Source organism: Gopherus flavomarginatus, chromosome 4 (genome assembly GCF_025201925.1).
Source record: "Gopherus flavomarginatus isolate rGopFla2 chromosome 4, rGopFla2.mat.asm, whole genome shotgun sequence".
Lineage (NCBI taxonomy): Eukaryota > Metazoa > Chordata > Testudines > Testudinidae > Gopherus > Gopherus flavomarginatus.
Window position 1 is genome coordinate 82,029,628 of NC_066620.1, and position 15,878 is coordinate 82,045,505.

Sequence of the window (15,878 nt, forward strand, 5' to 3'; positions counted from 1 at the left end):
ATGTAGTAAATACATTCTCCAAAATCCTCAGCTAAACCACGAGAATTGGAAGGACACCAAACCAAAACATTCTTTTCACTTAGAGACTGTTAAAGTGACTGAGAAACTGGATATTTTGCGGAGAAATTGGCTTCCCACCTCCCCCTTTACTGATTTTTTTCCTTGAAGTCTAGAGTGGTGGAATGAGTGAATTATTTCCTGGGGCAGCTGCTGTGTAACATCCAATACTTTATTCTTTGAGCTTGTAAAATAAGCAAATCAAAGTGAGAAAGTGGCAAGTTTCTCAGAATTCCTGGGAATCAGACAACGCTTGAGATTTGATGTTTATTTTCTTGGCATGTGCTAGATACATCCATCTTTTCTTTCAGCTACTGTAGGCTCCACTGGTTCTCACCCCTTTTCTCTGAAACAGATGAAATATAGCTATGATACAGGGCCTCAAGGGGGGCTACGCGGGAGGGAATGGAAGAGAAAATGGTACAGAAAGAGTACTTCTAGCTCCATGAGGGATGGAGATGAGAGATAAAAGAAGCTTTGTACATCTGAATCAAAGGGAATACTGTAAGACATCAGTTCTTTCTGCAAAAATCAGTTCTACAGGCAGATTTTCAAATCCTCAAGTCAGAGAAATGGGATTTCTGTAAAATTCAAATCTCTGATTCATCACAAAGTTCAGGGATGTTTGGATTTAGGGGACACATCCAGATCCATCTCTATATATAACAGAAAACCCTGCAAAACCAGTATTGCAAAACATGCTATAGAATGGTGTGGCATAGCCTAAGAGTAACTATTATAGGACCAAATGACATCGAAAAATCACCTATATCATTTTATAGATTGAATTTTCCTGTACTCTAAGCTTAACATTTTCTTTGCTGTTATGTACTCCCTATTGAAAATGGAAAGAGTGGGCAAGCCACAGGCTCACCTACCCCTTCACCATGATGATTGAAGAAACCTCTTATTTCACACATCTGTTTAAAAAAGTTCCCCAATCAGGTATGGAGCAGGAACAGGCAGAATTGTTGCAAAGTAGATTTAATTCCACAGTCGTCATTTTCATGTGTAACACATTTATACACATCAGAGCCGGCTCTAGCTTTTTTGCTGCCCCTGGCGGTGGGAAAAAAAAAAAAAAGAAAAACCTGATTGAGCTGCCGCCGAAGAGGAAGACAGGGAGTGAAGGACCTGCCGCTGAAGTGCCCCCAAAGACTGAAGCGGGCTGATTCAGCTGCCGCCGAAGTGCCGCCGCTGCTGACCAGGACGTGCCACCCCAACAACGGACGGACTGCAGCCCCTTTCTATTGGCCTCCCCAGTCACCTGCTTCCTTCGCTGGTGCCGGCCCTGGTACACATACATATATATACACCTCCTGCTCAGAGGACTCTGAGATGTAGGTGAAGATGTAACCAGTGGGGATGGAGAGAGAACTACAGTATTAAGATGACATTGAGAAGAACATTAAAAAGATGTATGAATTCTGAGATTGCCAGCCCAGGTATAGACAAAAACTAGCATGGCATACATGAATGATTCTCTTTATCTAAGATACTTTTCTTCACAGTCTGTCTATCATGAATATTGAAGGGAAACCACAAAGCAAGTAGCAGTGGAAAGGCAAAGTAACTTTAAAAACATAGGGAGGACCAGAGGGTTATAAGTGGGAGAAAAGGAAGGCGGTATGTGGGTTGTTCTGCTCTGGAACTGAAGCTGAAATCTGCTGCTGAATTGCCATCTAACATTTCCAAAGAGGGCAGAGGCAAAAGTTGCTTGCAAACAACTACTCTTGGATTAGCAATTTGAAATGCACTTACAGGTTGACTGAGACATGGCACTGACTCCACCTGCAATGTCCCCGTAATCTTCTGAAGAATACCTGCTATTACATACAGTTTGCTCAATAACATGATCCTAGTGGATGAAGTTAGAGGGGAGGGATCCAGGAGGTTGTGAAGAGAAAGCGGGATGTAAAAATGTCAGCCATATTATGTAATGTTGCCCACAGGACATGTATGCTGAGGTATACAAGCCGTATACCTCCTGTATCAAAGCCCTTGAGATGGTGATTCCCATGGGCAAGAATTAGAAACCAAATGACTTATAAAATGAAGTAGGTAATTTTTTAGTTTTGTAGACTAAATCTCCCTGCCTACTCCATTTAAATCACTATTCTGTTTTACAGTGTGGTGTTTATGAATGCAGGGGCCTCTCCTCAGATTTGGGGCACAAATGGAGTGTCAAATAGTTGACACTGTACAGCGTGTGCACACTCCTACAGTCCAGCTACTTCCATGCAGTTCAGCTGACAACCACAAGAAACATGCTGGCAGGTATAAACAAAGCAACGGTCAGGTCACAGGTGTTGGCAGCGTAGTATAACATAGCATACGCATATTTGAATAAGAAGCAAAGGCAAGGGATGGGAAATGACAAATATGGTTACAATTAAACTATTACATTGATAAAAACTCTCCCACATAATTAGGGTTTATCAAAAATCAAAAGCTGGCATGGGAAGTAGAGCAATGTTAATTAATTTTGTAGAGCGTTTTGAGCTCTGCATGAAAAGTAGAGTTGTTTTACAAAATTATGTTAGTGTATTCTGTAATAATAGTCCAAAATGCTGTCATTTAGAATAATATTAGTGCAGCATTTGGGATCATTGCTGTAGCATCCTGCAGTACTTTTTTTTTTTAAGTTATAAGAGGGAAGTATAAATTATTATATTATCAAAGTAGAATATAATGAGGCATATACACATTTTGTAAAAAGTGTCTTTTTTCTGATGCAGATAGGTGTGACATAAGCACAGAGACACAAAGAAATCAAAGTTCTTATTTGCAACACAGAGGAATTCAGAATCTTCTAATATCTATTCCTGGCTCTGCCACGGATTTGTTTGGATTTTCATATCTGTAACATGGGGATAAAACATTCACTAATGTTTGGAAAATGAACTAAGAGCAGGATCTAAAAATCGCTATAGTCGTGCGAAGTATCATATTATTGCAAACAACTGATTGCCTCAGGAAGAAATACATTCCTACACTTATGTACATGGCCCTTGTACTAAAGTACTGGTGAAAGAGAGAATTATAAGAAGAGTCATGGAAAAAATTATATAGAAAGTTGTACAGAAAAGTTGTATGGAAAAAACCATCGAGGAAGGTTGTGAAATCATCTTCACTGGACATGTTTAAGGCTAAGTTAGGCATCAGGCTAGAAGGGATGGTTTAGGTGCCCCTGTGGTAGTTGAATACTAGTTTTTTGCCAATACTGTATATCACATCTGTTATTACTTTTCGCTAGGGCTGTCAAGCAATTAAAATTAATCGCGATTAACCGCATTGTTAAACAATAATAGAAGACCATTTATTTAAATATTTTTGGATGTTTTCTACATTTTCAAATATATTGATTTCCATTACAACATAGAATACAAAGTGTACAGTGCTCAATTTATATTTATTTTTTATTACAAATATTTGCACTGTAAAAAACAAATAGTATATTTCAGTTCCCCCATTGCAAGTACTGTAGTTCAATTTCTTTGTCATGAAAGTTGAATTTGAAATGTAGAATTATGCAAAGAACCCTGCACTCCAAAACAAAACAATCTAAAACTTTAGAGCCTACAAATCCACTCAGTCCTACTTTTTGTTCAGCCAATTGCTCAGACAAACAAGTTTGTTTACATTTGCAGAAGATAATGCTGCCCGCTACTTGTATGAGGTGAACTGAAAAATACTATTTCTTTTGTTTATCATTTTTAGAGTGCAAATATTAGTAATAAAAATAATCATATAAAGCGAGCATTGTACACTTTGTATCTCTGTTGTAATTTAAATCAATATATTTGAAAATGTAGAAAGATATCCAAAAATATGTAATAAATTTCATTTGGTATTCTATTGTGATTAATTGTGATTAATTTTTTTAATCACAATTAATTTTTTGAGTTAATTGTCTGAGTTAACTGTGATTAATCGACAGCCCTACTTTTCACTGAATGTTGTCAGCCTGATTTTTAAAATTCCAGGAGTTCAGGGATGCATGTAAAAATACTCATGCAATTCTGTGCCTAATTTCTATATGCAATTACTTGTAAACTTTAGTAATCCTGAATGCCAGTAAGAAAGCTGAGAAAGCCTGGCCCTGAATCAAGTACTTTAGTCAATGAGGAACTGCCCTGCAGTTCCAGAAACAGCAGCGGTAACAAGCAAACACGCAAAAAGACGATAGTTGTCAAAGTTTCTTGCAATAGGAAAATCTCAGAAATCAGTTCTTCTTTTTAAGTTTTTTAAAGACTCTATAAAATTAATATGAGCTGAAACAGACACAGTGAGGGGGTTTTGTTGTTTGCTCAATATGCAGTCAGAGTGTGAGAAGAGGAAGAAAGTGCAACATATGGCATTAGTACGTAATATGAACTTGGCCTCATAGAGTGGAGGCAGATCATTCTTCTGACCAGATGACAGCAGGATGATTCTGTTTCAGAATCTCAAGTAACAGTGGTAGTATTGATATTATTAGTAGACATCTTTTTTTAAACCATTGCATCAGCTTCTAGGAGGAGAAACTTCTCCTTCACCATTTGAAGTCCTAGACAATGGGTGTTCCTTTTAAACTATTCTGCACCATTTTTATTTGTTGTATTTATATTTATTAATTGTTTATTGCAGTAGTGCCTAGGGACCAATGAGGATGGGGCCCCAATTATGCTAGGTGCTGTAAACTGCTGCTTGGTTCCACCCCAGCAGGGCTGGCTCTAGGTTTTTTGCTGCCCCAAGCAAAAAAATTGCCACCCCAAGCGCCAAGAGCACAATTGCCTAAGCAAACAAAAACCAGAGGTGGCTGGAATGTCGCCCAAGCAAAAACAAACAAACCGAAAAGAATGGCCAGAATGCCGCCCCTGGAATTGTGCTGCCCCAGGCATGTACTTGCTTTGCTGGTGTCTAGAGCTGGTCCTGCACCCCAGAGGTAGCTGCATTTCAGTGGCTGAGGAGCCATATTAGATCTATGAGGAAAGATCTACTGTCACAAGATGTCACCTTGCCCCTCAAGTGGGGCCGGCTCCAGGCATCAGCTCAGCAAGCAGGTGCTTGGGGCGGCCAAGGGGAAGGGGTGGCACGTCTGGCTCTTCGGCAGCAATTTGGCGGCGGGTGCCTTGGTCCCTCTTGGAGGGAAGGACCTGCTGCCGAATTACCGCCAAAGAAGAAAGCGGTGCGGTGGAGCTGCTGCCTATCGCAGATGTTTATTTTTTTTTTCAGCCTCTTGGGGCGGTAAAAACCCTGGAGCTGGCCCTGCCCTCAGGTTTGTTTGTTGCCTGTTGTGATTGCACACTGCATGCTTCAGGATGCAAGGGTTTACGTATGCTTGTCGAAAGTGTTATCATTCAGTTTTCTATGTTCTATGCCTTTAAATGACAGGAGGCTTTCTGCCAATGTGCTGTGAGGCTCTCCATTTTGGAAAGCACTTTTACTTTCTAGATGGCTGTTCAGATAAAACAAGGCAAACACACGATGCTCTTGTAGGGTGATTTTACATTAGTTCTTTTTTGGATTGTTTTCCTTACTTTCAGTCTGAAAGATTAGATGGTTACTCTTAGATTAGATGGTTACTCTTTTTATATATGAAAGAACATTAAGGAAGAATCCAGCCAGAGCATGGACCACACCTATGGGACAGAACCCCTGCCTGATCCTTTCACTGAGGACCTGAGTGTGGCTTAGATGCAGAATCTGTCTCCCCAGATGCTGAAGGGTTGCTGACCTCTCCTCTGGACAAACTGTGGTGCATTGTGCCAGACAGTCTAAGATCCAAAAGGTTTTTAAATAAAAACCAACTGAAATCAAAGATGAATGGCACACAAAACATACCTGTGCCTATGGTTCCTAAGCCTTGCCTAGGTAGGCCCAAGCCTTTAAAGTTATCACATATCAGGTGCTCACATCATTAGTGCACTGTCAGGCAAATCTCAGGCCCTGTCTCTCTCTCTCTCGATTCACCTCATTGTCTGAGTTCCAGCCCCTTGTGCCACTGAGCTTCAGTCTTGCAGAGAGACCCCACCTCCTTCTCTACCCAGAATCCCTCCTAGTGTCTATGCCGGTCTGCAAATTATGTCTTTGATTTCTTTGAAAAGGTCAGGTTTCAACCAGTGTTGTCAAAATAACTATCTTGTTCCTATTTGAATAAAACGTGGGACTCCAATGTCTGTGCTGGTGTATTCTCCTGAGAAGTGGATAAATCTCCATTTTCCTTGGAAAACAGGGTGGATTTCCCCCTCCCATCTCTTAAGAAGCATTAATGTAAAATCTTGTTGGAACTTTCATAGATGATTTACCTGCCTTCTCCAAAGACAATTGCTTGCTTTCTTGCTGGTGCTGATTCATTAATAAATAGATGTATCTCTGTTTGAAATGAAGTTAGAATCCTTCCCTACCCCAGGGCATCGCTGCCTCCCCTTGCATAATTATTGGACAATAGGTCATTCTTCTTTAGCTAATGTTTCCAAATTTTCAATAATCCCATCCATGTCACATTATTTTTCAGCTGACACTATCCACTCCATCATACAAAGACTGTCCAAGCCCAGCTTCTGCTTATGAAGAACAAATTGTGTCCTCTTCAGGAAACAGGGAGTCTCCCAAGTCCCTCATTCTTGCTAGACCGTAACCTTACTCAGCAACAGAAGATCCTTCGCTTTGTGTTGATCATTGGCATATCAGTGCCAAGAATCCAGGCTATACTACATCCAAGGAAAAAGTGAACTATGATGAGAGGCAGAGTTGCAATCAAGTGAAGGGGACATGAGTAACACAATACTGCAAGTCTTTGAATGGCATTTAGTAGGAGCAAAGCCGTGGGCTCCAGCAAAGGTAGGTAAAATAGAATGGATCTGAAGTGTGTGAAAGTGTAATTCGTAAGGGTGAATGATGACAACAACACTGCCTTGCTTTACAGGTGATAGGTGGTGGTCACAGTTCTTTAATTTCTCATTTGAAAGCTCTCTTGTGCTGCTTCAAAACTACAAGCTTGCCACAGCCGCTTACATCTCTCTGTGTATGCTTTTGGGGGCAGGAGCAGTAACTTACTGTGTGTGTGTAGAGTAGCCATAACAATAGAGTTCCAACCTGGCTGAGGCTTCCAGGTTCTACCACAATACAGGTTAGGGAGCAGATTGTCAATTCTCAGTATCTCAGCCCTGCCACAGTGAGAACTGGTTGGTATGGTAAAGCAAAGGAAGAGGAACTGTCAGTAATTCCCTGCACACAGTTCATTGCACTTAAGGAAATAGTATTTGAGAAGTGAAATAAATTTACTGTAAACTGCCTGACGGCACTATAGCTAAGTCAGCACATTGTGAAAATGATAGTAACTAGATTCACGCCCTTTTGTCATTTGTAGGCAGAGAGTAAATGTGTAGCATGCTTGAGCAGAGGTACTCAAAATTAGCCCAAAAGCCATACTGGCAATTGGTCAACACAAGGGCCACACCCTTGAGTCCAAGAAGAGGAATTTGACTACCTAAGTGGTGCAGTCAGAGCAGACTTCTCCACTGGGTACTAATCTGAATGCATGATCTTGTTGAATCATTACACCAATGTGAAAGATCACTCTTGTCAAGATAGAGCAGTGCATGATGGGACACATAGGCTGCACCTGCATATTAAACATATGTGGCTATGGGACACATTTTAGCACTCTGTAATCCTGTCTATACTAGAGAATGCGGGTGCTGGCAGTACCCATCAAAGCACCTGGAATTCTTATTAAAAAAAATTGGGCCGAATTCTCTTTTGCGCTACACCTTATGTGGTCATAAACACCAGAGTAAAGTGCGTGTAAAACACTATAAAATCAGAAGGTAACCATTTACACGCACCTTGCCCTCACTTTGCACAGCTGTCAATACCTGCACAAGGCTCATTGCAACAAGGAAGCTGGATGTTTGCGTCCACACACAAAAGGAGCTTGAATGTTCCCATGTGTTCTCATTAACCACGGTGGGTGGGATTTTTCAAAAGCACTCAGCATTGGCCTGGTTCTGTGATTGTTGAAATCAAAAGAAGTCTTATTACTGACTTCTGTGGGATCAGTTTTATGTCAGTGCTGAGTGCTTTTGAAAACCCCATTCAGGGACTGCATCAGCTCTGGGCAAGACTTGAGATGCTTCTCCACAACTGGGTGTTGTAGCTGTACTGGTGCAGACAGTCCTCTCAGCTCCATCCCACAATGCTTTTCCCTCCTGTTGTCCACCACCACTATCCTCAGCCAGCAAGTCTGAGAGTTGCTCAGACAGCATTTGGGTGGTTTCAGCTTTGTTCCCAACCCAGTGCCTCTCTCAAACAATAAGAAGGACACAGCTAATCAAGCAATTATAGGTTTTACTGTGTTTTTAAATTATTTTTCTGACAAAAATATTTTGGATAAAATACTGAACTTTAAAAAAAAAAAAAGCAATTGTATTTTAATTATTCTCTGTCCTCCCTCCCCTGCATATTAAAAATGATCCTTTTTATAATTTTTGTGAGATTTTTTCAGTCTTTTTCACCTTGTACTTCCCCCCTTATTCCTGCAACTGCTGAAATACATCTGGGGGCCATGGTGAATCACAAACTGAATATGAGTCAACTATGTGATGCAGCCGGAATGCCATTCTGGGATGAGCTGACAAGAATGTCAAATGTAAGACACCAGAGGCAATTGTTCTGCTCTGCTTGCCACTGGTGAGGCCTCAGCTGAAGTACTATATCCAATTCTGGGTGCCACACTTTAGGAAAGATGTGAGCAAATTGCAGAGAGCACAGAGAGCAACAAAAATGAGCAGAGATTTAGAAAACAGGATCTATGAGGAAAGGTTGAAAGAACTGGGCATTATTCTAGAGAAGAGAAGACCCAAGGGTATGTCCACAGTGGAGCTGGAGGCGTAATTGCCAGCTTGGGTAGACTTACCAGTACTAGCTCTGATTGAGCTAATGCACTAAAACTAGCAGTGTAGCAGCAGCGCAGCGGTGTGAGTGAGAGAATGGCCACCGGAGTATGTACCTAGAATTTCAGATGTGATTGTACTCAGGTGGCTAGCCCATCCTGCTGCTTGTGCTGTGAGGGCTATACCTCTAGTTTTTGCACACTAGCTTGATTGGAAAGCTGCTATGTCCCCTTCTTAGATGTAATTTCCAGTCTTCAACTATGTAAAAGGTTGTTATAAGATGATCAGTTGTTCTCTGTGTCCACCAAGGGTAGGCCAAGAAGTAATCTGGTAAGTTTGTGGCAAAGGAGATTCAGGTTAGATATTAGGAAAAACGTATTACCTATAAGGATATTTAAGCACTGGAACAGGTTACCTAGGAAGGTTATAGAATCCTTGTCATAGGTGGTTTTTAAGAACAGATTAGACAAATACCTGTCAGGGATGGTCTAGGTATACCTAAACAGTGTGGGGGATGGGCTAGATGACTTCCTGTGGTCCCTTGCGCCCTGCAGTTCTGATTCTGTTGTTCTAAGAGACAGAAGACAGGCCCAAAGAAGTTGGGGTCTCACTAAAAGAGCAATGGGTGCTGCAGCACTGTCTGTGCTGTCAATGAAGAAAAGAATATGATGCAGCTGAGTGGTGGTGATAGGCCAGCTGGGCCACCTCAGGCCTCAATTTAGCTGTGGTATGGCAGAGAAAACAGCGAGGCATAGTCACAATGGGCAACTACACATCAGATGTATCATACAATCTTCTCTTCACAGATACACATACCACATTGACCAAGAGGATGGCAGGAAACTGTCATCATGTGGTTGGAATTAGATGTTTTTCCTCTCATATTTTTAGATGTCAAGCTCTTGTTGGTTTTTAGGTGATAAGCTCTTTGGGGCAGGGACTGTACCTTCTTTGGCATTTTTGTGGCATCTAGTACAGGAAGGGTGGTCTTGTGGTTAGGATGTGATTTAGGATGTGAGAATGGGGTTCCATTCACAGGTTTGCAACAGAATTCCTATCTGACCTTGGGCAGTACCTTAACCTCCCTGTGCCTAAATTCCCCATCTGTCAAATGGGATTAATAGTATTTCCTCCTCCCCCATCCCCAAATCTTGTCTTAATCTATAAGCTCTTCCAGGGAGAGCCTGTCTTATTAAATGTATGGGGCCCCGTATGGCTAGGTGTTCTGCACAGTCTTTGTGGAGGTCGATTGGTACTGCTATAATATTTATACTGATAACTGTGGAAACTACCACAAGCAAATAGCAAGTTGCTTTTTGATAATAGTTAACAGACCAGTTTCACCATTCATCCTGGATGAGGCTTGTATTTCTAAATGGATGGTGACAACACATCACTTGCTTCTGTGTTTCTTCATGGTGAGAGGTAAATGGGGTCACTTGCTCATTTCTCAGTACTGGGATGTGGGCATGTGAGAGTACATAGTACAGCCTCATTTGATTTGGCATGAGGCAGCTGAGAGCAGTAAGTCTTTTATAAACTGCCAGCCTGGTTACTTGGCACCTTGGGAAATGTTCTCCAGGGAGTGCCCACAACTGGCTTGACCTTCTGAAATTGCAGTGTGTGCATTAATGCAGGGTTGTTGTAGCCATGCTGGTCCCAGGATATTAGAGAGACAAGGTAGGTGAGGTAATATTTTTACTGGACCACCCTCTGTTGGTGAGAGAGACAAGCTTTCAAGCTACACAGAGCTCTTCTTCAGGAAAGCTTCTCTCTCATCAACAGAAGTTGGTCCAATAAAAGATATTACCTCATCCACCTTGTCTCTCTATTGTTTGCATTTTTTTATAGTAGGCTCCAGCTGCACAATTCAGATCCAGATTTCAAATACAAATAACTAATAATAAACTTCCCCAACTTTTGGTGTGTTTGGGTCTGTGGTTTTGGCATGGCCCTTTACAGAGGAAGGGACAGATCGGTTGCTAAACTGAGATCTGGATTCACATTCTGAGCCCTCCTCCCCACCCATGTTCTGGGTTGTTTGGATCCGTCTGGAGTCTTTGTTTGGCAGATACCCTTCTCTCTCATTTCCTTGGTGCCGTTTTTCTGACTCTCCATCTGAGGTGGTTGCTGTGCATGCCATACCCCTTCAAAGAGGTGGGTTATCTGTTCTACCTACTATGCTCTTCACTTTAACACATTTTTAAAATAGCAAAGGGTGTGGTGCAAAGGGCTACTACAAACTGCCCTTTTGGATCCATATCAGTTCCTCTTTTGAGGCAAATGCAGGTGTGATGTTGAGGCTGCATAAATTTTTATGTGCAGCATGGAAGCATCTGAAGAAGTCACATTTTCACCCTTCACTGGAAATAAGTTGTCATTTCTCCTGCTTGACTCAGACACGCTGTTGCAGGGGAAATGAATCTCACAGCTGATAAGTGCTTGTTCTAAACCAGATTGTTTCAGTGTAACTAGAGAACTCTCTCCTCTTTTAACAGAATATACTCAAGTTCCCTAAAATAACAGAACATTTATTCAAGAAGTACTTTGATTTAAAAAAAAAAAAAGAAAGAGAGAAAACAAAACAAAAAACCCTCCACGCAGTCCACTTCCGACAGTTTGGAAATCTGCTCTCAGTTTCTAATGCAGTCAGCTGTGTGCACAGGCTCTGGAGATAGATTTGATATTTCTGTTGAGGGAGCTAATATTGTCAAAGCTATTGATGATGGAAGCCTTATCCACATAGTGGGGCAAATTCTTCCTTGTTACAACTCTGATGAGTTACTTCAGGAATGAATTTGGCCCACATCTCATTCTTTGTTGCTTTGGGCCAATTTGCTCTCTCCTTTCTGCATTATGATTGGCTTCTACAGACATGGTAGGCACATCCAAAAACCTGTCATCTATTTTAGCTAAAGGAAAAAAAAAAATCCAGCAGCCACCTCTGGCACCCTGCCATTTAGAAACTGCAGCAAGATATGACAAGAAGAATGCCATCTTCCATGTATTTAAATGTTATAAACCCCAGGAAAGGGCAGCAAATTATTATTGTTCGGAAGGTATCCATGATGAGCAGAGTTGTATGAATAATCATTTGGTTTGCTGGTCAGCTGGGGCGGGGATGGGCATGGGAGGGAAGAGGAGATGATATCAGATAGACCTGAAATGCAAAATGGTTTTTAGCAAAACAAAAAACTGGAAAAAAAATAATTTCAGGTCAAACCAAATGTTTTGTTCAACCCTAAACAAAATATTTAATTCCAATTCTGGGCATTTTTAACTGCTTTTCTATGAAAAGCAAAGGACATTTGGCAACCCCATTCAGAAAATCTCCAGAGGAGATGGGGATGCCACTCTTGTGCCCCAGAGATAAAGCACTCACCCAGGATGTGGTCTATTGGAGCCAAGTCCCCACTATGTCTCATTTGAACTTGGCTCTCCCACATTGCAAGTGAGTACCTTGCTAAAGGATATACTGGAATAGGTCTCTCTCGATCTCTCCTACTGGAGCAGTTCCTCTGTGTATTAATAATTAAATATTAATTAGAGCAGGAATTGGAACTTGGATGTCTCCCCACCAGGTAAGTGCCCAGGCTATAGAGTCATTCTCACTATCTTTCTGGCCCAGTAAATAAATAGAATAGATGTACATCTCTACCCCAATATAACGCTGTCCTTGGGAGCCAAAAAATCTTACCGCATTATAGGTGAAACCACGTTATGTCGAACTTGCTTTGATCCGCCGGAGTGCGTGGCCCCGCCCCCTGGAGTGCTGCTTTACCGCGTTATATCTGAATTTGTGTTATATCAGGTCACGTTATATCGGGGTAGAAGTGTATTAAAGAATAGGAATGTGAGAGAGGAAGTGTATTTAGGGTGTTCATTTTCGAAATATGGTCCCTCTGCTCAGGCCAAAGGCCTGCACGAGACTAAGAATACAGGGTGGGAGTAGGGAAGCGACTGATTTGGGCCAAGGCTAATAGATGCTACTGATGAGGTAAAGAATGTGATGGACTGAGGCTGGAGAAAAGGAACTAGGCAATTTTCACATGTCCTCTTAATTTGTTGGAGTTTTCCCTGAGGTCACTGTCAAATCTCAGCTGTAGACAGCTCGGAGAACATGGCTAGATCACCCTCAGCACCCATGGGAAAGCCATTTACGATATGCCTTCTAACTGTACTGCTCTATGCCATTTAATCCCTCAGAAATTTTGTCTTGTACCCACCTTCTGCCTGTGTCTTCAGCACAGTGGTTCACTTGAAGGGAATGGATAAAGAAGACAGAGGAGAATGCAAAATTCATTGAGATGGCGGAATTTGAAGACTACACGTCTATCCCTTTAGATCTCTGCTTTTAAAGATTCTCACTGCCAGAAGCTTATCAGAGAACACAATAATGTAGTATGCTCCTCTTAGAGTGACTTGAGTGCCTACAATCTGATAGACAAATCACTGGAACGTATGAAAGAAGCAGTCTCTGCCCCAAAGATGTTATAATCTAAGCACAGATAAAACATACCAAAGGAAGTCAGACAGCAGGAGCTTAGCAGAAAGGGAGAATAAGAATTATAGCAATAAGATGCCGTAGCCATTTTATTTACCTATTTTGCATGCTTCTTGGGGATTTTATAGATGTGTGTGCCTGCGTAGATAACATATGCCTGTGCTCGCGCACACACAAAACGTATGTATATTGGTTCATAGATTCCAAGGCCAAAAGGGATCATTGTGATCATCTAGTCTGACCTCCTGTACAAGACAGGCCATAGAACTTTCCCTCTGCCCCAAATTCCTAAGAAGATCTTCTAGAAAAATATGCAATCTTGATTTAAAGATTCAGTGATGGAAACTCCACCACAAGCCCTCGTAAATGGTTCCAATCATTATTTGCCATCACTATTTAAAATGTGTTTTATTTCCAGTTTGAATGTATCTAGCTTCAACTTCCAGTTACTGCACCATGTTATACCTTTTTCTTCTAGACTGAAGAGCCCATTATCACATATGGGTTCCACATGTAGGTACTTAAACACTGTAATCAAGTCACCCCTCAGCCTTCTCTTTGTTAAAATTACTAGATTGACCTCCCTGAGCCTAGCATTATAAGACATTGTTTTCTAATCCTTTAATCATTCTCGTGGCTCTTCTCTGAACTCTCTCCAGTTTATCAACATCCTTCTTGAGTTGTAGACTCCAGAACTAGAGACATATACAGATACTTTAGTTAATTTTCTTGTGCAAAAGAATTTTTAAAATTATTTGGGGTGTGTGGAAAACTGACAAGAGATGTGAAATGGTAGAGGAGGGCTGAGGATATAGAAGCAGAAAGGATAAAGGAAGAGGAAAAGGAAGATGGGGGAGGATAGAGCTACAGCAAAGAAGAGTAGGGTCATGATACTTCTCTACTGCCTTTTTACTCTTTCTCTCCCCCTCAGAGCCCACTACATGTTTCTCAGCTGCTCACTCTGGTGGGCCAGAGGGGAGGCCTTGTCTTCTCTAAATTTGTGGCCAGGCCTCTGCCAATTGATCTTTCAATAGGCATTGGACCTTCTGATGAGAGCACTGCTTAAGATGTGTAAATCTTCGGCTTTGGTGGTATAGACGCTTTTTTCATTGACTCACTCTATAGCCTTGGACAGCTCCCTAAACCATACCATATCTTATTTTTCCAATCTGGAAAATGAGAATAATACTTCATTTTTCAATTTCCACGGGACAATTATGAGAATTAATTATCTATATAAATAAATAGATAATACATCATTCTACTAAGAGGTGATCTAATATCTTAGCCATCAAACCACAATGCCACCTTTTCAGCATTGCTAGGGATGTGGCAAAGAGATAACAAAATTACCTTATTGCCTGAAAACACTGAACAACTTACTCTACCTTTATCAAAGTGAACCACAACAGGTTTCACTTCTCAAAGGAAATGAAGGCCAAGAGGAGCCATGAAAAAGAGATTGAAATGGAGCTTAATAACGGGCTTTCTGCAGGAGTCAGAGTGAAATTTTATGGCCTGTTTTACGCAGATCAGATCAGGTGATAAGTTATATCTGACTTTAAAATCTATTGGTATTCTCCTTAGTCCTTATTACCACTTGTAATCAATGGAAATAAACACCCGATTAGTTTAGCACTGGTGTATGTTGTATACATGGAACAAGGCAGATTTTCTCTCTCAGACTAGGCAAGAGATTAAAATTTTATATATATATATATATATATTTTGGGCCAAAGTCAGCCTTAGCATAAGCAGTCTCACATTAACTTCAGGAGGGGTTATGCCTGCTCATGTCACGTTTGAATTTGGTTTATCTTAAATTTAGAGAAGGGTCCAAATTGGGCCCTTTTATATTTCCCCCTTCCTTCCTTCCTCCATCATACTTTGGTGGTTTGGATAAAACCGAATTGGGACCTAAATCACCCTGGTTTGACCATTATAGAGATGACAAAATCAGAACCTTTTAATCCAGACCATCTAGCTCCTAACTTTGTTGGCTTGGATACACTGAAACCTGGCTCTGAACTGCCTCTGGTTTTCCAAAACTCTGCTTTCGGTAATCCAATACCAAAACTCCTCCCCTCATCTTGGCTTTCATTCTAAATGTCTGTAAGCTAGCTAGTCAGGTTAAAGTACCAGCTTCAACTACACTCTGCTAATAAGTACTCATTTAATTATGACAGAGTAAAAGCTCCCACCCTCCCAAGGTTATTTTGAGCAATTGTGCCTCCAGGGGAGGTGACAATTCAGTTTCAGAGCTGTATCTTGTTTTGGTGTGGCTGTTTCTGACAGACTAAGAATACAATTATATTGTGAAATATGTATCCTTTCTGGAGTTGCTGTTAACTTCATAATTGCTGTCTAATTACTAAAGAAAGAATATCTTATACTTCTGACTCCAGGTGTGTGTATTGCTTAATCTACCTCCATTATTG

General features: G+C 41.1%; 1 long non-coding RNA gene across 1 annotated transcript in view; it reads left to right on the forward strand.

The window, feature by feature from the left end:
- LOC127050031 (uncharacterized) overlaps nucleotides 1-15,878 on the forward strand; it is a 109,483-nt gene that overhangs the window by 43,695 nt on the left and 49,910 nt on the right. Inside the window, exon 2 of the long non-coding RNA XR_007774137.1 lies at nucleotides 6,557-6,882. This is a non-coding gene — a long non-coding RNA (uncharacterized LOC127050031). The remainder of the gene's footprint in view (nucleotides 1-6,556; nucleotides 6,883-15,878) is intronic.